The following is a 25,128-nucleotide window of genomic DNA, read 5'->3' on the forward strand; positions in this document are numbered from 1 at the left end:
AATAGGATGTAAGATCAAACAGCATGTCCCTTTGTCTCTGGAACGTAGAATACTATGATGGCTGACAAAAGTCTCATTAACGGGTTTGTGACGTGGAAAGACGGGTGTAAGAGTACTTAACAGTGGGATGTTTCTTTGCAGTGGCCCAAACATCAAACACAGTTGGAATAGCTTTCACTCTCCGGAATGTTTGTTATAAAATAAACATAACTTGATTCTTATAAAATTCAGGTTGAGAAATTTACGAATTAAAACTTTAAGAAACACGGGTGAGTGAGTGAATTGGGTTTGCGCCGTTTGTGTGTGTGTGTGTGTGTGTGTGTGTGTGTGTGTGTGTGTGTGTTATGTTGGGGTTTTTTTGTTTGTTTTTGTTTTTTGTTTGTTTGTTTGTTGTTAATGTTGATGCATGATAAATGGTAGGATGATCCTTTTTCTTAAACTCAGACAAGGCCTGCGGAGCAATAGGAAGGCATGAATGACCCAGTGCGAAACAGCGAAGCTGCAATTAGTCGTGGAAAGTTGCGGTCGTCATGCACGGGTTGGAACCTCGGTTCGCCTTAATTATTTTGATACGTTTGTCCACATAATACTCATGCTGGTAGGTTACTTTTAAGTGATAAAGGTCAAAGACCTGCGTCCCTCCCACACCATTCTTACACGCAGTCGTATTACTGCATTACTGTTTGAAACACTGCATTACAGCCACTCTTTGGCATTACTACTGGAATCGTATTTATCTCACGAAGCGTGATTCAGGAAATTGCTAACCCGGTCTGTTTCTGTGGTAACGGGGAAAAGTCGGATTAACTTGGTGTTCTGATACATGAGGGGGAAGCAGAAAACGCGCAAAATCCATTTCATTGTGATCTGCTGCCTCCTGGTTTCAACATTAAAACCGAACTCTTTAACTACTTGGCTACCCTACCGACCATAAATGTAGTGAATTCATGATTAAATTTCAATAGTTAAATTATAAATTCACTCCATTTATGATCGGGTAGCCAAGTAGTTAAAGCGTTCGATAGTCCCCACCGCAGACCCAGGTTCGATTCCCCACATGGGTAATTTGTGTGAAGCCCATTTCTTATGTACCCCGGCGTGATTTTGCTGGAATAGTGCAAAAGCGGCTAAAATCTGAAGTCACTTACTCACTCAGCTTCATTTGGAAATGCGTATCCGCTGTACTGGGCACGTGCAGAAAACCAGCTATAGGCGTATAGAGAAATATTATGACGTGCTAAAACAAGGGAGCATTCAAAGCAGCCGATCAGTTACATGTATGAATGTAATTTAATATCCGTCATGAAACATTCATAGGTAGCCTTCAAGTACACGTATCATATTCCCATGCGTTCACATCCACGTGGCATGATAAACAATACGGTTTGCTCCAATATATTTCTTACGTTGAAAAAATACAAGCTGCGGAGCAAAACAACATTCACTAGAAACGTTTCACATTACTGAAACTCGTCGTCGGGGCATTATCTTTTACCAATATTTGCCATACATTTCAATTCAAATATCCTGAAGAGATTTAAGAAAACTACTTGTATGTTTAGGTAAACAGCCACACGGAAAGAACTCACAAAGTCCTTAATCCAGTGTCGGAAAAGATTTACATCGTTCATGTTGTATACCCGAGTAACCCAAGGGGGATTCTGTTCAAGGACACAGGAAATTCTTGCCATTATGATTCATTTATGAAGGACACCTACGCTTTTACAGACATATATATTGCCTCTCTCTTCAATGCATTGAGGTAAGCCCGTCACCCCTAAAGGCTTCAGTGAACGTTAACAATGAGTGAAAAGTCTTCTTGCATCCTCTAAAGTACACTTAGATACAATACAAAATACTTTGCCACATACAGCCTATAGGTTTTATGAACATGCAATAAAAAAAACTTATTCCAAAATTTCATAAATATCCCATTGACGTATAAATATTTTTCTACCTTCATTTAATCCGATATCAGTTTGAAATATCAACTAATCTGCTAAAAGGAAAGTAGAAATATTATACCCTATTTATAATCAACTTATTAAGCGTGATCCGTCGGCGAAAGTGTGTCGTGGTATTAAAGAGTCATAATTTCAATTTCTAGGTTGTGGATCTAGTGCAGCCAGGCCCACCTACCGCTTATAGCCAATATGGGCTGAAAGGTCACACGAGCTCTTTCTGTTCACAAGCAGTCCCTTTATATCTAATAACAGAGGCTATTGCTCGCATGAACTGGATAGTACTTACTTTCTCAAACGATGTGGTTCTTTGTGCCAGAAATACTCTGGTAAATCATATATTCTTTTCAGAAGTGAAAGGACAAGCCTCAGCGTGCATTATTAGAAATCCACCCAAAACCAAAAACCGACCCGTGATAAAGGTCAAGCAATAAGCCCGAGGGGTATAACACTGATTATCTTCAAACAGTTTTGACAGAATAGTTAAAAGGGTGAAGCCCGTTTAACTTACAGCTCTTATAACGAGACATATTAAAGGTGAATGTTTTATCTTGCTCTTTTTAGAATAAGAACCGTGCTAGAACGCCACCTTGCCGTTTCCGAGTACATAAAGTAAAAATCTCTAAATAATGGCTGTCTATACAGAACACCCCTGGCAATCACGGGGTGGCTGTACTTACCCTGGGCTTCTCATTCTTAGATCGTACTTCTATGAGGTAGTTAAATATCACAACCCATTCAGTTAACATTTAAATCATTGACATTCAACATTAAACTGTGTGACTAACATGCAGACATACATGGACTTCATAACCAGAAATTACTTTCCACAAAAATACATGACTGAACTGTTGACCAAAATAATCCTAAACGGTCTTAAATTTCTGTAAGATGCAAATGACGAGACACTTGATCCTAAAGTAGATGTGCCTTTAAACATGCTTTTTGCTGTTGTGTATGATTTTCCCCTTTTGCCTGTTGTATGTTACTATTTATATTAACACTGACATACTGTGAATAGCCACCATTGCCTAGACAAATAGTTCAGTTATTGCGAAGGGTAATACAGATTATTAACCAGAATCTGGTCAGTTAGGATAAACAGTTTGGCAAATGAAGGTCCATCTGTCAAGACGTTGATGTTATGATATCAATAAATTGTTTCAACACTTCAGATGAGTCTTGTGGTTTGTGAATATGTCATGTTAATAAGTTAATATGTCATATTGTGTTGTAACATGTCACCATGTGGTTGTTTAATGTTGATAGATAATTTCTATTTCATTATCCTGATCATAAAAAACGCCACTTAAACACATTCCTATTGAACGTCCTCACGGGGCTCCGCCCTGGACCCCACAGTAAGACATTATCAAGATTGATTGGAGTGGCGGCCGCCAAGCACCTGCTACAAACTACCCTAAACTCAAACGTCTCCTGGGGCGACAACACCGCGTGTTTGGTACCTAGATATATACTTGTATACGAAATATGTGACCAGATAGACAGCGCTGTATTTTGGGTATCTGGAAGATGTGCCTAGATAGACAGTGCAATGATTTGGGTACCTTGATAAGTGTCTTTGAGAAAATATGCGCAGGCAGTGCTGTGAGGTGGGTACCTATATGTGTGTCTTTGGGAAGATGTGCCAAGATAGACAGTGTTGTGTTTTCGGTATCTAGATAGGTAGGGGAACGTGTGCCCTGATAATCAGTGCTGCGATGTGGGTACCTACATATGTTTAAAATTGAAGATGTGCCCAGATAGGGTGCTGTGAGCTGGGTACCAAGATATGTGTCAAAGGGAAGATGTGCCCAGATAGGGTGCTGTGAGCTGGGTACCTAGATATGTGCCAAAGGGAAGGTGTGCCCAGATAGACAGTGTTGTGTTTAGGATACCAAGTACGTATTCTCGTAGAAGCACAAGGTTCTCTCCAAGAACAGCAACTGTGCGCAGTTATTTTTAAATATGTAGATAATACAAGATAAGATTCACTTGCCTGTATTTTGTCACATCTCTACATTGCTCCTTAAATGATCAAGAAGATAGTGTATAGATACACTATCAAGACAACTCTCAAGTTTCCAGGGCACAAATCATCACGCATTTGACCTTTATAATCAACCAAAGTTCAAGAGCTAAACATGTCGACGATGATGTAACTCCCGCTGCGTTGTAGCACCAAGTTACTGGCACCGTATGATGAGATATAGACATTGTTCGTTCAGTTCATTGATATGTGGTGAGCAATTGCCTCATGATACTGGCATGTGTGAGCGCCCGGACAAGGTCAGATACCGATACGTTTCAGTTGTGATAACACCAATGCCTGGTTTGTCGGGGGTAGAATCAGCCTAGATATTATACCATTCATCACAAAGATATTTAATTTAACCTAGCAAGTAAATCCTGTGTGGGATTTGGTTCTGTTTCAGCGCACGTCCAATGTCTTGGTGAACAATTGACAGGCCATTGCATGCATTTTTGAAAAGTGCCATCTTTAGTATAAAAACGCTCGCCTTTCGCGAATGCATGGTATCACCGTTTAACAATTGCTCACGATAAGGTGGAAATCATAAGTGAATGTGGAGGGATAAAGCGTGCTGTCGCCGGTCTTGTGTGAGTGATTGAGTTTAGTTTTACGCCGCAATATCCCAGCTATACGTCGGATGTCTGTAAATAATGTAGTCTGAACCAGACAATTCAGTGATCACCATCATGTTCAGGTTATTGTTTAAAATAACATATTATGTTGTATGATGTTGCAATGTTCTTGTAATTATATTTGAGTTACCAAATCTGAATTGTTGTCTTTCATAAAGGTGACACCGCTTTACATAAACGCCCTTTCTATGAAAGCAGTATTCGTGTATAATGTCAATAAAAGTAGATTAAAAGATGTACTCTCTACCTTCCATCTTCTCAAACGTAGTTAACACCCTAAACCACTTAAGAATCTAACATTTAACAATTCCTAGGTATGTACAACGGATCAGATTGGAGGTGCCACCTATCACCAATTGACACAAAGGATGTAAATCCAACACAAGCAAACAAGCACCTTGTTGAAACTTTAGTCTCAATTTGCTGGTCTAAAATTCCATTAGTTCTGACACGAATGCTCTCATTCCCAAACCATTGTTAACTGTCCAGAGTTGTTTGTTGTCCTTACGTGTACTGGGCACGACAAAAACGCGTAAATTGCCTACGGTAATTCACAGATAAACAAATACCAATATATCCTTAATTACGCTCTTTATCAAATAATTACACGTGTTTAATATGTGTCTATGGGTCAGAGAACATGACCTTAATACAATGAAAATGTAATTGAAGTTAGCCAGTAAAGCAGGTAGGAATTCCGATGGTTCTGAGACATGACAAGGAATGTAGACAGAACGTCAATATGTTGTCCTGACGACAGAAGGTTATGTACAGAAGTGGGTGGTCGAACACTGACAATTGCCCCAAAACTGTCCAAAATGTCTCTGGGAATGGAAAATATTCCACTCATGGCATCAAAAGACATCTTGGTTTACACAAGGTAAACGATTCGTTAACTATATTAAGACAGTGACAGCACCTAGATTTTGGAAACTTTGAATAGAATTAAAAAATTAATTTGCACCTGCTTCTGCTTCAGAAAGTTCAAACAGTACACAGCACAAGCTGACACTCGGAGACAGACAACACGGCTAATTTGGAAATCTGTGTTATATTGTTATGATATTTAGTTATTTCGGTATTGCATTCAGTTTTGATATATTGTTTGGAGCTGATAATGCCAAGCACTATCAGCGGTGATGTGGCGTTTTAGTTGTTTTAAAAGAAAATGTAAATACAGATTTAGCATCCCCCACTTTGAAATAAATATTCAGTGATAAGAAGCATGGATACAGAACAAAAATCAAGCAAGCCATGAAAATGCCAAGTTTGATTTATCAAAAATATATCATAGTTTCTCAAGACCTAAGCGTAACTTGAACAACACTGTATAGTTGATATAGACTGTTAGCCACAGTGGTCAGTTAATCACTTATAAAATATATCTATCTGTTACAACGAAAGTATATAGCGCGTCAGACATTATATTCAGCAGATCCTCGTAACATGGCAGATCATTGTATCTCTCATTTCAAACCAACCTAAATTCACAGATACGATTAATACAACTACCCCGTGTAACTACTTGTCTTTCTGCTTCAGTCTACCAAGTACTAACCATTAAACAGATTCAACTTGAAGGCTTCAAGCATGGTGCATCTGAAGATCGTGCAGCTTCGAGATTATCATAAAGACGATTCTGTAGTACAAAACAAGCCGCAAAACATAAAACAGAACATTTAGACGTGAAATCAAGATAAATGACCTTAGTAAGTGTCAGGGTTCCCACTAATCAATTTACGTCAATGCGCCATAAAAGCCTGTGTGTCTACGGATCACATGTGCATAAGGAAGGATTTCAGGCATAGCGAGAAGATCATGGTTTGACAGATGTGTTATCACTAAACCTAAAGCACAGCCATCAATCACATGTTATTACTTATTAATAGCAGAAATGTGACTTCGGAATTCTTGACAAACTGCTGACTATTGTGTTCTGGGTCGGTGTCCCATTTTCTGAATATTGAATCATGAGGATTTGTTGCTCTGACATCTGTTGTGGGTACACTCTGGTTTTATTGGCAATCTGTGTGATTAAGTCAAAACTGGCACTATGACCTAATTACTTTGCTAACAAATAATGTTGGCTACATGCCTCAAACCCGAAGGGGAGCTATGAACTTATACTTTTAATATATCAGCTTTAAATATTTTCCGATAATATATATAGTACGAGTTTCGTTCGTGTTGGTAGTCGTGACGTTTACCGCTATAAATTATATAACGTCTTCGCAAAGGAATACTCAGGTTTGACCACCCTCAGAAACAGGTTCTGTTTGTTGTAAAGGAAAACATAACTGTCAAACTTATATGAACATACTATTGAAAATCTAAAATGAAAGCCTGAGCTTAGGTGATATTGGATAGTTTGTAAATATTAATTTTCTACTTTCTGTCAATAAAAAAAGATAAACGCAGTTTAATTTGAAAATAATGCGATTAAATCCCGATACGGTGGTTCTCTTCCATTTTGGTACCTAACTGCATCTGCCAGATTACTCTCCAGAAAGATTACTCTGAATCACCAGGGTAACGCTTACATATTCCCAGTGTTCTTGAGGGTACCTAGCTGCATCTGGCAGATCGCCCTCAAGAACGATGACCCTAACCCAGCACGATGAAGCTTACATATTCCCACTGCACTTAATCGTACCTCGCTGTATCTGCCAGATTACCCTCGAGAACGATGACTATAAACCAGCAGGGTTCTTCTCTACTCTCAACATCCTTGATGTTTTAGTACTATTTTCTCATCAACGATTAACCACAAACGCCATTATCAAAGGTTCCTTTGCATGGATTTGATCACACGGTATATCTTAATGTTTACGCCAAACCAGTTCCACTGCCGGAGCTGTCCCTGATGACCGTACAGAACACCATGTACAGCGATCTTCACCAAATTGTTTGATAGGATCAGTTCACACCGTTGTTGTTCTGGTAGGTCGTAAAGCTGCTATTGCAACCATTGCAGACAGCGTGAGTCGGGCTAATTACCTGGCTGAAACCTCACCTGCACAGATATGAAATTCAGTTTCGAATATACGCTTGTGTTAGTCAAACGAAAAACATGGGAGATAATGATGTAATTATTTCATTCTTTTATCGTGTAATTGCACTGGTCACAAACGCTTATAAATGACTAGAAAATAACAACGTCATAGAATAAAAAAATCTGAGTGTAGTCAAGACTACGGGTACTAAGGGATGATCCAGTTCGAGTGTATGAAATATATGGATCTTGACGTGCTTTGGGTCATCTTATAGGATACCGGTGCATGTCAGGTGTATAGAAGATTATGAAGCCCGATTGGGTCATTGACATCTGATTGTTACTATGTTTGATCCATCTGAACGCTCGCGGAGCAAGACGGTTGTATGTACTGATTTACCTAATACCGTAATATACTGTAATAGTAATCGCCGTGGTGTATGTGATCCAGGCTCTATTCAGAACAAGGGAGACGTGGCTCTAATATTAAAATACAGTAAATTACACAAGACCAAAAGAGTACCAATTTCGTGGAAAATAATACGTCCCGATGTGCAAGAGCCAGAATGTTTTTTGACACAGAACGACAGAAGGTAACCATTAGCTACTGACAACAAGTTATCGGATGCACGGGGTCGTCTCCGTGAGTGTCTATCGTATTCTTTAGACAAACTAATGACATGTGTTATACACGCTATCCTTGCACTCTTTGTGCTGAACATTACAATGGTTTGGGTTTGTTTATATTTTGAAGAAGATATGGACTCATCATTCTGGAGCCAGTTTTTGACCGATGTCTCGACCTAACCATACATGGGAAACAGAAATATTGCCATGAGACTGCTCATTACTTTAATGTATATAAAAAAAACCAAAGTTTAAATGTATCTATACAACAGTTGTGTTACAGGTTTGTTACAAAACAATGTGATGTTTGAGGGCTTTGCTTCAAATGTGCCTGGACTGTATGTATGTATGTATGTATGTATGTATGTATGTATGTATGTATGTATGTATGTATGTATGTGTGTGTGTGTGTGTGTGTGTGTGTGTGTGTGTGTGTCACATATATTGACGTTATAGCATACATTTGTATATTTATCATTTCAGACATAGGAGATTTTCGCTTAGTATCGGGTACATAAATACTTGAAACGTTTTGTAACACCCGTAAGTCGCAATGCTTACACCCGAACCGCAAGCAAAGCAAAGAAAGGGAAAACATGATGCATGATACAAATATGAGTCACAGACTGGCTCGTTCTTATAGTTCTGTCTGGTATCATATCGTATGCAGATTTATTGTCCCAAACGAGACTATTATATTTTAACAAAAGAATATATACATGCTTTTGTCACTTGATCTACCCACATAAAAACGGTTGACACTATCCCTTTGTGTTTCATTTTGGATGCTCATCTGTAACAGCATTAACACCACGTACACACCATCAAGTCTACACTTACATGGTGCGGATATATGATACAGTAATGTAACACTGTTGGTACAAGTGCTGTTTTTAAGTATAGACCTGGGGAGGGTTTCAATAGAGAACTTAGTACATATTATTTTTTCGTAAAAAAAAACATCTCAAAAAATGATTTCCGAAAGTATCGATGTATGATTTTTGGTGATAAACTTACATAACTTCGGTAGCAGATTTACCTGACATTGTCAGAGTTAAATATTTTTTTTTTGTCAAAGACCTCGTCGTCTTTCTTTACATTTCCTGATCTGATCTCATTTTCACTGAGTAAAGTTATGATTAATTCGATTAATATTTGCAATAAATATCTCCCATGATTATGCGTTTATGAAACACCTGGATGAATCGTAAAAGTATAAATATGAAAGGTCAACTAATCATCATTCTCAGTTATTGGCCGAAAAACATCTACAAGGGGTCGTTTCATAAAATATGTAACAGGCTCATTAATGCCATGGATCTTGTCTACATATAACTCTGCAACTAAATTAAAACATTCATGTCATACAGAAAATACCTTCTCAAGTCATTTACTTTCAGATCCTCTCAGCCAGAGCATACTTTCAGCGTTTCTACTTTGAAATTTACGATTATGGTCTGTGAAAAGTATCCATAGCTGTCGTGTTTGCCGAAACAAACGGCGTCTATCGTAAAAGCGTAAAACGATAACATAAATCTCCAGGAAGGTAATCTACGGTATGGATGTTAGTTGGCCACCATTAATTGTGTCTTTAAATATTCATTGTCAAGCAGGTACTGCGCGTCTATTGCTTAGAGACTGGAGGTTATAACGATAAATAATTTAGAGACCAAAATGGCCAACCGTCCTGTCCAGGATACAGTTTCCTTTGTATGAGGAACAATAATTATTGATGATGTACATTCGTGGCAGTTTTGTAGTTACTGCTTGAAATTGTTGCGTACTTGCGTGTTGTGATTTTTATATCATTTTATGCATATTTTGTCCCCAGGCTCATATATTCGTGTAGCCTAGTGGTTAAGGTATTCGCTCGTCACGCAGTGTACCTCGGTTCGATTTCCTACGTGTACATAATGTGTGCAGCCCATTTCTGCTGTCCCCTGCTGTGATATTGCTGGAATATTGCTAAAAGCGCTGTAAAACTAAACTCGTTCACTCATATTCGCATGCATACCCACTCATGGAATTGACACGCTATTCCCCACATTCATCACGTTCGTCGAAGAACTTCACGATAACCATAACCAGATTAATAACATGCGCAGATGCCAGAGCAAAGTACAAAGGTACCAAACCACATTCCCTAACCAGCGTGTCTACTGATAAAATCAAGATATATCCAGAATACCAGGCTCGTATATCATATTTCAAAAGCAATAAATGTCTGTGTTTTATAGCGTACTGAAATTAACAAAAATACGTGTTCATGAGCAGCCTTCACAAAACAGCTTTAAGGTTGTAATTTAATCTCTTGCACAATGTCAACAAAACATTTGTAGCGAAAACCGAATGTGTGCGCGATGTAAACGGTATGTATAGGTGCGGCGCGGTATTCCAGCTCTCTCATTCGAGATTGGCCTTTGAAAAAGTGAAACAGTATTCCTTAGCCGGGATTTTGATCGGCCTGGGACGTGTGATTATGTTGGTAACAATCTTAGATTATAAGAAGTATATCAAATCAAACCATTGTGAAATATAGTCTGTATTCAAACTTGTCCACTTTGTAATGATACAAAAGTAAAAACAGCAATGTAACCTCATGTTATCGCGCATGACATTCCAGGTGTTAGATGATAGTATGCAGTCTCCATTTTGAATATGTAATTTATGCCTTTCCATGGGTGCATACCATCTCAACATATCAGTATATGTGAGCAGTGTTGCATTTTAAACAGCATTTTAACATACTGATAACCTGTAAAGCCCAAGAGATATAAAAAATGAACTGACCACATGCACCTTGGTCAAGGAAAAAGACAGAGTCCGTGTTTAAACTATCATTTTTTTTATAGACAAAGCGATAAATCTCTTTGTTCCACATCTGCAAGAACTTTCGACTGTACTATCAGCGTGTGATTTTGTGTTTCTTTTCGAAAGCCTAACTCATCAAGATTACAACTTGACAATCTGGCGTCTGTATTGTGCACCGGACAATCCATTGCTTGGCATAATGTAGGTGTTCATGTTTATCACTATCAGATAGTGGTGAAACCCGGAGCACAGCAAAGTGCATCACCTTTTTATGTTTCAAAATCACAATCACACAGCCTGTGTACAATTATGTATTGTGAATGTGCCAAGCACATGAATAATGAATAAAACGATCTTGCACTTTTTGCAAAGTTCAAATTCCTTTCTGTAAGGACCCCATATATGACAATGTGTTGATTGTTAGTTTGGTCATTGTTTGGTCATAGTTTGGTCAATGTGTTGAGCATCATCGCATCATATTCACAAAGATGGACATGTATAAGTGGATGGATGTATAAGTGGCCGTGAGAGATATCTCAGGACTTAATGTCACAGATGCTACAATGCCCAAAGCAATGGGGGAGATACTTTACCCATCACAGAATTCAACAACCACTCATCCGCACCATCATAAACATGAGAATAGCATCATATAAAGACATAGTCTCTCCTCTCTGATCGGGTTACGTAAGTTATTATGCACTGTACAAATCCAGGGACTGATAAACCATTATATCCTGGGCATGAAGGACAGATAATATCGGATCTGTAATACTAAAGATGCTTTATGATATGTAAACCGTACATCGGAGTGGCCCCCGTTAGGATCGTAAATCTTATAAAACTACCTTTTGTATGAATAATGGGCCCGGGAATAGGGTCATCTGATAGTCTGTTCATCCTGTGATGGGATCACATGTCACCAGGGAAGGGTCCTCGTGGGTTGTTTTCAGGTGGATGGTCCTTGTGTTGGGCCAAGGTCAGAGATGGATTTGCGTTTAGAGAATTAGTCCTACGCCAAATGCAAGAAAAGTGTCTGCCTTTGAGGACCCGTGGCAGTGAAAATGCTATCAGGTAGTTACTACGACACCTCCTACCCTGAAGAAATTCTTGTTGATGTGGTTGTGATAATTAGTCCAAGATCAAATGCAACAAAAGTGTCTGTCTTTTAGGAACTTGCCACAAAATGTATTAGACTGGCTATTCTCGAAATATTCGTAGCCCAAGGGACGCCTTAAGTCCAATCTTAACACACTGGCTGAAATGAAAGTTTTCAGATGGCTACGAACTTTTCGAGAAAAATGGCTCAACTTACTAAAACAAACTACTACTTGACACACGCAGTCCACACGTCAGATGATAGACTACATGAACATTACACCTCTGGTCTGTGGAGGGTGGCAAGCTTGTACGTTCAACATGGTCAAGATATGCAATGTGGCAGATAAGACCTGGCGTATCATATCACCTGAGTTCATACTATCTCTGCATTTAGATTAGGAGAAGAATACAGCCTTAAGTTGTCTTTTTTAACACTGTTCTTTGTGATTCTTCGTAATGTTTTCGTGAAGGACACTGACACAAATGCGCATGGAATTAACCTTTGATCAATACACCAGATGGAATCTGTACCCGAGGATAGTCACTGGGTGCCCTTCGGCACTGACGTTATATGTTTAGTAATTAATGTATGATTAAATACATATGCATTGATACGTTCGTCAGTATAGGTTCTATCCATGTACGGGCATCCATGTCTACAATGAAGAAACAAAAACTATAAAGCGACCTTAAATCTCATTCACTTTGACACCATGGATACCGAAACATCATTTGTGGGGTTGAAACAATCTGTGTAAATTGCGTCGGGTTGTATTACATTGATTTCTGTCTTTCAAGATCCTGTCCTACTGTAATACCCTTATATGGTTATCAGGTTTTGCTGTTTTGCATTTTTTTAATTTCATTGTCCCTTAACACACGTGGATATGTTTCTTACAGACAAAATTACACTTACACCTACACAGAGATACTGAAGCCAGTCGATATAATATTCATTAAGTCAGTTAGCAGAGTGTATCTGACTCCTATGCAATAATAGGTATTGTTGGGGTCGCGGGTATACATATGCACTCAACCAAACCCGATCAACTGTTCCTAACTGTAAGTACTTGAAGCAAACCCAACATATCATCAACACGTCATAAACATTCCTGCGTGGTCTTAATAGATGTGTATACGTATATATTATAAATCAATTTACATATGTACGGGTCACTGGAGACAATGGGCTTGGAACAAGGCCATATGGCATGAAGACCGTCTACAGATCCATAGCCGAGTCTTTGCAGCATTGTGTGTACAATATGGACAATATTGACCGATTTTCCCTCTAAATGATTCTATATAATCACAAATGTTTGTAACTCACAAGGAACTGGACAGTGTATGGAGGTTTCAGTCACTTTCTCCGGTCTGTTTGGCGAGTTAAACACAACACAAATTGACTCGGTGACCTCATAAATATTTGTTTATATCGGTGTATCCCTTGTAGTGCTGTTCTTCAGAACTTTAGGGCTAACGTCACATTGACAGAGTACACTATCCCTCTTAAGCGCGCGGATACTGACTACAACATATACCTGGCTTCGGTATCAATGAGAGGGAAAAATTATAAGTGACCCTATGGCTAATTTCAGCATACACATAATGGCGGACAGATCTAGGTCAAGAAATAAGGACAAAACATGAATAGGTTTAACATTTGATTAAACACTTGTAATCAGTGTGCATGTTTGCGCATATTGAGAGAACCTTTTACACACTTCTTCTACAAACACTAGTTCGTGTCCCGGCTCGTTTGTCTGAGGTTTGGTTGTCGCGTTAGAGTCTGGTAATATTACCACAAAGTGGCCGTGAAACACTAATGCATTCAGCTTCATTTGTTTGACGTGTCTTTCGAGATGATTTTTTGCCACATTCTCTAGCATTATTTTCGTTATACATCATTTGAGTCCACATAAAACGAAATCAGGTGAGTCGAGATGAGTAGATGCGCTTTGTTGGTCCACTGCACCAATATGCAGTAATGGGGCGTTGAGCCACACAACCCTTCTACACATTAATGGGCTGTATGGTGTCTAGTGGCTCAAGCGTTTGGCTGTCGTGCCATTGAGTGAGTGAGTGAGTGAGATGGGTTTTATGCCAGGAATGTGTGAAGCATAAAACTCATATCAGGAATGGGTGAAGCACATTCCTGGCATAAAACCCATCTCGCTTACTCGATCTATGTATTGAAACATGGATGGTAACCTTACACTATTAATACATCTGTAGAGCATATAACACTGCTGATTTTACATTGTCACAAGTACATGCATATGCTTGCTTCACTTATTACGCAATGTTTACACTACGGAATGTGAGTGAGTGAGTGAGTTTAGTTTTACGTCGCACTTAGCAATATTCCAGCTATATGGCGACGGCTACGGAATGTACATGTTTAGTGGATCATTGGAGAAAAACTATAACGTTTTCATTAAATATCATCCTAAACATTTTCAGGAGACAGAAGACTAGACAAGAGATTCATTGTGAGAACCACCTGTGTTACTGTGCTCAGCCTCTCCAGAAACAGAATGGGATGACAATGATATCCCTGCAGCACCCCTCGCCACACAGAGTAATATGAAATATGTATATATGCCGTATACCCATTCTACGCATAAATGTTGTATTTACAATTTATCTGAATATATATCAGTCGTAATTTCCACGCCAGTAAACACGCTGAATTATTCACTTCTCGAAGGTCGCATTTCCGTAACAGCAGTAGAAATATCCACAGCTTTTCTCATGACTGAACCATGACTATGTTGTACCTGACGAACCTTATGGCAACGGACGAGGGTTGTCCAGTGTAGGGTTTAAACAATTTGACTCCTAATTTTTATGGAAATTGTCACAGGAGCCCGTATTTGATATCTAAATATCCGATGCAACTGCAGATGAGGAACGACGCCACAGAAACAAATCTGATAAGTTTCAAGTCCAACCTCCACGGGTACGAAGCACTCAGTGACATCTTGTTTGGTCTTGCTGGGTTGTACGTGACATGTACCTGAAGCTGTAGGTGGGTATTATCATAGATGAACGGATAGTAGGGATTGCAATATTCCTTTTGATCTGTAGAGGTGTAGTGGTAGCAGAAGTAATATCGGTACTGGGTTGTTTGTTGCTTAACGCCTCATGAGTTTCATATATATGTGATCACGTCTGAACCAGATAATCCAGTGATTCACAATGTCATCATGATCATCGATCTACGCAACTGGAAAGCGGTATCATGTGTCAGCAAAGTCGGCGAGTCTGACTACCCGATCCTGTTAGTCGCCTCTTACCACAAGTATCGGTTGCTGATAAACAATTTTGAGCCACAACCATTACGAGGAGTCATGGCGCTAGTGTAGTATAGTGTACGCTGTATAATGTGGTGTACCCTGATTTGTGTACGGCATCCAATGTAGTGTTCATGGATGGGGTGGGGTGGGTTGTGGAGTAGTGGGTTATGGTGCGGCGTATTGTAACGCTGAATAGTACGAAAAGTTATTGATGTTTGATGTAGGGATCAATAACCTTTTAATACTTAATACCAAGCTCATGAAGTTGACAACTTCCACATAGATCTACCCATATCCATGTCTCAGAATACTGTGAGAGGGGCATGCCCCCATCCATCTTTCTGAAGTTACAGACTAGAATCACCCCCTTGCGTCGCCCAACACGTGGCGGGGATCAAACAATACAGTCATTATACCGCCTCATCCATTATAAGAAATACTTTGTTCAAACACACATCTACATTCATGTTCCTGTAGTTCTCTGGACGCTGTCATCTGGGCCTCCTGAACACACACGTCTCTGTTTGCCATGGGTAGCCTACTGTCGGTTAGAACTGTCTGCTGGTGGAGGGGCAAACACTCTCAAGGATCACTCCAATCCGGTTTTATGAAAAGGGTCATTTGTGGCCGTATGGGTTTGAGGATCTTCGAGCGATGGGGAATTTATAGCCTCCAAAGAGCGCAATTATTGATGACATATCGGCAAATAGGCTTTGTAAATTCCACGGACATGGCAATCGCAAAGGAATTTCGTACCCTCAATGGCGGTTTGTTACGGCATTTGGGATTCGGCGGGCTGTGACATGACAGTTTCAATAGGCGTTATACATAAGTCAATATTAGATGTCCTCAGCATAGGAATAGTATGTTTTTAAAAAAGGTATACATAACAAGTTGTCTTTTTTAATATGAGCGTAAGACTATCGGTGAAGGGGAAAAGGCTTTAGGAGGTCCAGATTTCTGACATGGCCTACATTACAAAAATGTTAAGTTAAACATGCGTAGGAAATCAGTCCACTCAAACGTTCAGTGTGTACGGAGTAAAAGAGCATAAAGTAGATCAAGGCTGGTGGAATGAGTATTGATGCTAGCTGTGGTAGGGTATGTATCACCAGAGAAATACTTGAATCATTCACCGATACTCCACACTCAGCAATATTCCAATTATATAGCGGCGGTCTGTAAATAATCGAGTTTGGACCAGACAATCCAGTGATCAACAACATGAGCATCGATGTGCGCAATTGGGAACCGATGACATGTGTCAACCAAGTCAGCGAGCCTGACCACCCGATCCCGTTAGTCGGCTCTTACGACAAGCATAGTCGCCCTTTATGGCAAGCATGGGTTGCTGAAGGCCTATTCTACCCCGGAACCTTCACGGGTTCTATTTAAGCCATGAAGCACTGATCTCCAGATAATAATATTACCAGGGAGGGCACCATACGGTCGCGATTGTATCCTTACATATAGTGAACTAGCGTTACTCACTCACTCACTCACTCACTCACTCACCTACCATTGTGTTTTGTCGTCTTAAATTGACGTCATAAGTCAATGGGTTACACATAGACGGCATTTATATGTCTCTAAATATTTATGACTAGCTCGAGTAAAATCAACAACTTTACATTTGCAAGAATTGTATACTGGAAGAAGTAGGTTAATCATCATTTAATTATATACTACAGGAGTGAAAGTTCACTGTTCAATGGTGTATTGTTAGTGTTACGTGGTAGAAAACAAGTACTTCCAGCCTTACGATTGGAATCAACGAAAGCTATCCGATGCTTGTGCAGATAGCAAGAAGGAGCTATAATTTGGGATTACCTTGGCGGCAGGCTGCCGGAGATAACACGGTACAGATAAAGTGTTACCCATAAACATTTCGAATTAAAAACTTTCGTTTGTTACATTATGGCTACTAAAAGACCACGTCGCAAAACAAAACACAGATTTGCCCGATCAAACGATTCAAAGGCATCGGTCTTGTTAGATTCATTATGGCATTACGACCACTTATTAACGTGTCCGTTCGTATTTGATGAGTAACATAGCTGTTCTTAAACAGATTAAAACATAATTATGGGAATCAGATCAGTATTTATAAAATAAATCTATTGCGTGGCTGCAAAGAAAATTTGGGGCACATTGGGAAAAAGGAGTGTTAGTTCAAGAACACAATTTCATGTAACTAAGATCTACGACATGTACTGCAATAAAGGATTCCAATTACTAAAATGCAAATATGTTCACTCAAGGATGATTGTACAGCAAACATGTAATAACAGGTGCTACACCACAATTGGTAACCGAATATGAGCGTTAAACTCCAGAGACGCCATTTGTCTGTCCTATGTTACAAAGTGGTTCAATATGTTTGAACCAATGGCAACGAAACCTTAACAATACACGAAGTTCTTCGGGAACACATACACAAAGAAGGGAGTGGATGACAAATGGCCAAACCACAACCAAATCACGGCATGTTCCTCATGTTTTGTTGTTGTAAAACACAAAAGTAGACAATGGGCATAAATTCAGAAGGAGCCAGCATACTTCCCTGCATACCACCTGTCATTCTCCCGTCACCGACTGACCTCGTAAGCCACAAGCAAAACAGAAGATGATATTGACATACCGATATAACAGCCCTTGGAAGGGCCAGTCACAAGGTAGCAGATATGTGTTAAGACAGGCCAGGTTTATCTCTGTGGTTAGATCAGCGATCGGTGATCAATCGTTGCTTTTTACGGTCTAAACGGTATCGAGGACAGGTATCACACAATTTACTGCTTGTTTGTGCTTTTAACATACCTGTGCTATAAATTAGTCAAACAAAGACGACGATGAAAGATAAAAGAGTTCCGTTTTATCATAGAAATACATAAACGTTGGTTTCTATTTCCGTATACGTGATATACATGTAATATGATAACCTGTGCTGATGGGACCTAGTAACATATTAACAATGTCCCATCAGCGCTCGAAAATATTAACTAGCTTTTTGTACCTTTTACCTTAGTATTTGGGTGTCTTGAATCTGTTTTCTCAAAGGTCATATACTTTAGATATATATCTGTAACTGTACATTACATACCATACATCATCATAATTCCCCCATCAAACGTTACCCTCGGGATGAAATACCTCGCTGTAGGTATAAAATGCACAACCATTCGTCGCGTCACCACTCACGTGGAAGTGCCAGTCAGCAATGTAAAACATACATATAACCCGTCGTCGACCTATATACTTTCGCTAAGTATATCTCAAGACACAGTTAACACAGTGATGTATGTGCACTCCTATTACAAGCAGCAGAAGTCAAACAGTCGTCAAAGGAGATATAAGGCTTCCTTGAATGCCCAAGGGAAGTTTCTCTGTTAATATCTGGAGACGTGATCATTTTGATAAATCATAAAAAACGTGGATGTAGGGATGCGTGCAACGTTGCTGAACGTCTTTGGTGTCCATAGTGAACGCTAGATGTAACGAACCTAGGGGGCCTAAGACGTCACTTTGTTACATTCAAAATTTACAGTTTGGAAAAGATCATTGTTCGGTGTTTAGAACATTGTTCGATGATTATTAGAACTTGATTAGACGCAGTATTCAATGTCCTACATCTACGTTCTGAGCAAAACTGTTTTAATTACAGCTGTTTAAATGAAAACCAACCAGCTCTAGTGACATAAAATAGTTGCCATGACACACACGGTGAACTTCTTGGAGACAATTGGACACACATCTAACCGTCAATCTAACACGCTGACTTAGTTCTGTTAAGCAATATCAAAGTAGATTTCGTTCCATAGGCGCAAGTAAACAAGGATGTGTTGAGAACGTGTTTACCCAACCATTGCCAAACAAACGCAATTAAACCGCTGCGTTCCACATACAGAGAGGCATTGTTAAGCCACAGTACAATTAGGAACCAGCTTTACGCAATATGATAGGGACCGTCGCAGGGTTTGTAGCTTCCTGCCGCTAAAATTGATTTTATTTGCCGAACTGATGAGTACCGACATGCCAGTCAGAGTCATTAAGAACAATCAGCCATGAAGGGTTACCTTGAAAAAGGGTAATTGTGTCCTAGATGGCCCAAATGTCCTTCGTGACGCAATAAGGAGCTGATATCTACCTTGTTCTTACGTGAGAGGGAGTTAAGAGAGGCACACCCGCGTGAAATTGACTATTTGGGAAATAAAAATGAGATGTAATCAGTTTTGTTTGCTTGCAATTTACCACCGCTGACGTTTCACCTCTGCGACAGTTAACGCGCGTAAATAGTTTATACTTTTGCACGTTCAATCGAATGGGTGACTAACTTCAAGCACATCCGGCGTCCGAGCTAACTTCTGCTGTCTGTTCAAACATCATAATACGTGAACAGATAGTGATTTGATATGCAGATAGACAATTACTTGACATGTAAATAGACAAAGCTTTGATTTGTGAATTGGCCTGGTCTTACATGAGTAAGCAGTGAGATGGAGAAAGTGGGCATATGTATAACATTTGGCATTACACCTCCTTAGAAAGATAGAAATCTATTACGTTGTTTGGAACAAATTGAGACGGTTCGCACTGAGTGAGTGAGTAAACTCAATTTTGTATACCGCTCTTAACAATATTCGCGCAACATGGCGGCGAGTGACACTACAAATTTGCTTCACACAACGTATCCTTGGAAGAAATCGAACCCGGGTCTTCGGTATGACGAGCGGACGCTTTAACCACTAGGCTACCCTACCGCCTCCAGTTCGCACAGATGAACATAATAATACCACACTATGTTAAATTAAATCATATATTAATAGTAATATTTTCGTAATATACATATAACAGTTAATAATGGTAAAATATGTTGCTACCACATAGCATATTAATGAGAATAAACAAGGCATGCCCCGGTTTCTCGTTTCTATTAAAGAACTGGTGCAAATATCAGACGGTAGACATGTGACAGACGTGATAAAACGTTACGAATGACACTAACTGCTCAGCTGAGAACAGTTGGTTGTGTTGGCTATTATTCATGGCTCATTACTCTGTACACGTTAAGCCACTACAAACATGCCTTTCACATTTGTGAGTCTCTCCCACAGTTTATGAACCCATGTATAGGATTATTTGGAAAGCTATAACTCCATGACGAAACGTAATGACGTTCTTAAGTTCTACGGGTAATTCAGAGCTAAGTGTCAGCCGCGTCCTTGAAGCGAGATCTGAAAGCTTTTAATGCATCATATCACCGTTACCACTCTTCACATCAAGTGTCATAGATGGCAGCAATTATCATGCAATCTTTCGTGGCAGAATTTCTGCTCTGTTAGCATAGACTGAAGCGTAAATGTTTTGATCGACCTGTTTTGCTGCCGGTGCACTTTAAGTAAGATGAGAACCTCATGTGCAATGTGCATAAAACAGGAACTAAGCCCATTTGCCTAGATGTGAGCATTCTCGGATAAAAATCCAAAAATGTTTAAGAAATGCTTGTTATACATGTTCTGGAATGCGAGATAGTCAAGTGATTATGAAAATAGTACATGACTTGAAAATAATGACTTACTTTGGCCATTTTTCTAGTTATTCCTTCCTCCCACGTGAAGCTAACAAGCAAGGTGGCATAAAGTACCACATTTTAACGATCGTCACAGCGATAAATGTCTGAGACCGGCACTACTTCGGCCTTTCCTCCCACATAAAGCTGATGTGACGTGAGAAAACTGAAATATTTCCCCAAAAGAATTTAAACCAAGCTCAATCACCCACTTACTCCCATATACACGCACAAATAATCAGAGCCTGTGACCAACTACACATTTTATTGACGTGAGCATTCCAAATCCTGGTTTATACAAACTCTGCGTGCCCGAAAGTCAATATTGCACTGACCACATCTAATTAAGACTCGTGTTGATGCAATATTAGCCGATCCATAATCCTATGGATATTCATATGTGGAAGAATTCCTAACCAACCATGTCTGGCACTATCAAACAGGTTCCAGATCTATTTCATCCTCTTATTAACGCCGTATCTTCCTGTCCAGCTAAGGTCTAATGCCGATTAATCAATACGAGATGAAACTCGTTGACCGCTGGGTGACCGCAATGGTAATCCCACTAACCCCCTTACAAGTGTCCATTCATCGTGATATAATCACTATCTAACACTACCTTAAGTCTGATCTCTCGGAATAAAATGATCAAGCATTACTTCTTATTAAATGGCCTTCACTCAAATTAAATCACATTGATGTATTTCTATAGAACACAATCAACTGCAGTTGATACACAGGAATGTATGTCACTACATAGCAGCATGCGCTCATAATGTATTCATGCTTAACGAAAAACGTTAGGGGGGACACCGTAACCTTGTCTTACACCAACCGTTCATGAAATATAACGTGACGTTTACGCAGAACATTGTTTTCATAATGTAAACTGATATCAATCAATCTAGAAAGGCGCGTAACAGAATAATTCTATGGTCTGAGGCAAAATACATAACATAGAAACTGAACAGTGATAAAACACGTCACACGTCTTTACGCTAAAATAGATGGATGCCTCGGCTACCCACATAACAAGTATTTACCCACATCTGAGACCCGTATTTGAGTTTCCCAATTATTCATGGAGGTAACTGGACAGAACAGGTGCCCGACATGGGTGAGATAACGCATTGTAGTGACGTTTACCGTGACATTTGTGCTGTTGAATGACCGAAGACCAATTATTTTGACACTTTGTCATCTCTCGCAAGTAGACCTTGTTATTCTCGGATTAAGGCCTTAACAGCGATCTCGGTTTTGAAACGTTTGAAATTACAAAAATAATTAGGGCGATTTGGTTAGAAATGCAGAGATTATATAAAGAATTTTAAGTTGTGTGAATGGGTGGAACACTAAGTGGTGATGAAGTGTTTCACGATAAATCTTCTGAAGACCACAAGTTGACTGTGTGGTTGGGACCGCCTAGTTCACTCCATTTGTACTGAATGTTAAAAAAAGATCCATGACACGGATGTTGTCGCACATCATTGACAACGATTGTAACGTCGTTCTAACAATACAGTACAGAGACACCCCTCGACTTTCGGCTTTTTTATTATTATTCCTAGAAATCCTTTGTGGGAAAAATTAATAAATTATCAGCCCTCGTGAAATGATGTTGAAAGTTACAAACGTCTAACGGCTTTTTTATTATTATTCCTAGAAATCCTTTGTGGGAAAAATTAATAAATTATCAGCCCTCGTGAAATGATGTTGAAAGTTACAAACGTCTAACTAATTTCCATAAACTTGTGATAATGATTGTTTTAATACGTAGACATGTTTGCAGATAAGACAATATAAGCATATGACGAAGTGTACCAATATATTTACAGTCTTGGTGATCTGACATTAATATCAAGGAAACACCCCTGAATTACTCTCACGATTTCTTTCCATTTGAAATCGTAAAACAGAGAAGACACATCAGAAAAGGCTATGAAAACTCACTTTAACCCTCGAAACCTCTGCAAACCCTTAGATTTCAGTTTGTTGTATGACACCTTAAAGCCTAAACTATCTGCTTTCCCTTTCATGACCCATGTTTCCAAACAAGCATAACCCTACACATACGTCCAACACCTTAACGGGTCACTCTTGACCAACACTGACCACAACACAATCGTTTCCTTAAGACTTAACACTGGCATCTAATCACCTTGACCACCTCCTAGCGCTTCACAGCTTTTACTCAAAGAAAAGTGACCAGATCGTAGGGGTCTGTCTAGGTCTTCGTTCCAACTCAAACATTTTCTACAAAGCGTTATGACTACTCTTCGGTGGAATTTGGCTTACTGGCTTGACTATCTGGCTTGGTAACAAGGTGGTGTTAAAGAGTTTTGGCAAAGGCCGGGCTACGTTAATCCAAGCCTAAAAGTGACTGGGTTTTGCATCAAGACACCAACATGTCTGGCATATTTCTCTAATCTGTAAATCTACCGATCCTAGCAGTTTGCTATGTTTCTACATGATCTTTTCAAGCTGTTTGGTGTGTCTCCGCCCGGTGACTTACAAACCTGAGTAAACTGTCTTTTTTTCACCTGACGAAGGCGAATTTTATTCTGTTTAAGCACGTGTCCTCACTGTAAAAAAATGAACATTTGAAGATTCGTGATTTATGCTTGGAAACGAGCGGTAGTTTCGTCCTCCCGTGACGATGCTGTAGTTGTGGACAGCAAACAATGACGTCGCTCTACACATGTTCACGAGAACGCCGGCACCTATCAGCCACTGAATGGAATATTTAAGGGGCTATTTAGGGTCACTGCTAATCGTATATTAACTGACGGGATACACCGGAAGACAGAGATGGGGGACCACGTAGGCGGTGTTGTACACACCTATTTCACAAACTCACGGGTATCATCGCGGTAACGAGCAACATCTTGAATGAAAAATATACCACAAGCATCTGATCTATCTACCAATTCTACATCCACTGTACTAAAAGCGTACCCAACTTCAAATCAGTGACGTACAATTGTTATTTTATCTTATTACTTAAGTCCTTTTCAAATGACAAAACTGATTATTGCCGCTGTTTGGTATGTTCATAATAAAGAGAAAATAAATCTCCTCGAAAATATGTTACGTTTACACGTATGAGAAAAAGCACAGAGTAAGTACAATGGGTGCACATATTAACCCTACATCAAACACAAAATATCAGCTGCAACGCGCAAACATAAGTGTGGAATGAGCCAAGGACATTAGCTTTGCCCGCGGACATTGGATACTCGTTAATATGACCCAAAGTGAATGAAAACGTTAATAAGCCTAAAATCAAGTGAAAATCCTTTAATGCAAATTAGATCTTTTGTCCATAGAACAAAGTCATGTTTGCATAATGCTCATTCACAAATTAGAGTTCACATGTGTTGTAACAAAACATGGAGTTTTAGCCTTTTAATTACAGCATTATAATCCCCTAAACCTTGTATATCGCTTTACAGTCCGCGGATATACCGCCTGCTTCAGTAAATTCAGAGGTAACAGTGGCATGGAAACGCTTGACAAGAGTCTGGACTAGTGTTACGGACACACGCTGGGATCTGATGGGTAGTTTCAGTAAGTCTTGCCATTCAATTCAGATCTCCCCTTTTTGATCGGCTCGTGTTGGCAACAGTTGTTCGAGTGAGTGTAGGGGGGCGTAGTCAAGGGGGCAGGCTGGACATTTGATACATGCATAGTGTTTCTCGTGTTGACCAGATTAGGTATCCCAGCTCTCTTGGATTATTCGTACAACACATGCTTCTGCATTTTCTAAATGCTGCTCATGTTTAACATCCATTGTCGTTTGCCTTGTGTTAATATGGAACAATATTCATCCTCTTTTCATTTGTTATAACCGAAAACTATGACAATGCCCAGTCTCTATGTACAAATCGACAGAACAATTAGTATGTATGGAAATCTAGTCTGTTGAGTATTTAGTTGATAAACTACACACACATACCTAGTTATGTAGAAAATGACAAATTGTGCACGTGCAGTAATATATAGTCTATAGGTAAAGACTATATGATCCATGAATAAACAATTCTAGTCAAAGTAGAAATTGATAAGCACCATACATGCACTAGTATGTCGTACCTATGTAGCATGCTT

General features: G+C 39.4%; 1 protein-coding gene across 1 annotated transcript in view; it reads right to left on the minus strand.

Annotated features, from left to right (window-relative positions):
• LOC137290886 (uncharacterized) overlaps positions 1-25,128 on the minus strand; it is a 52,408-nt gene that overhangs the window by 24,755 nt on the left and 2,525 nt on the right. The window lies entirely within an intron of this gene.

This window comes from Haliotis asinina, chromosome 7 (genome assembly GCF_037392515.1).
Source record: "Haliotis asinina isolate JCU_RB_2024 chromosome 7, JCU_Hal_asi_v2, whole genome shotgun sequence".
In the NCBI taxonomy this organism is placed as follows: domain Eukaryota; kingdom Metazoa; phylum Mollusca; class Gastropoda; order Lepetellida; family Haliotidae; genus Haliotis; species Haliotis asinina.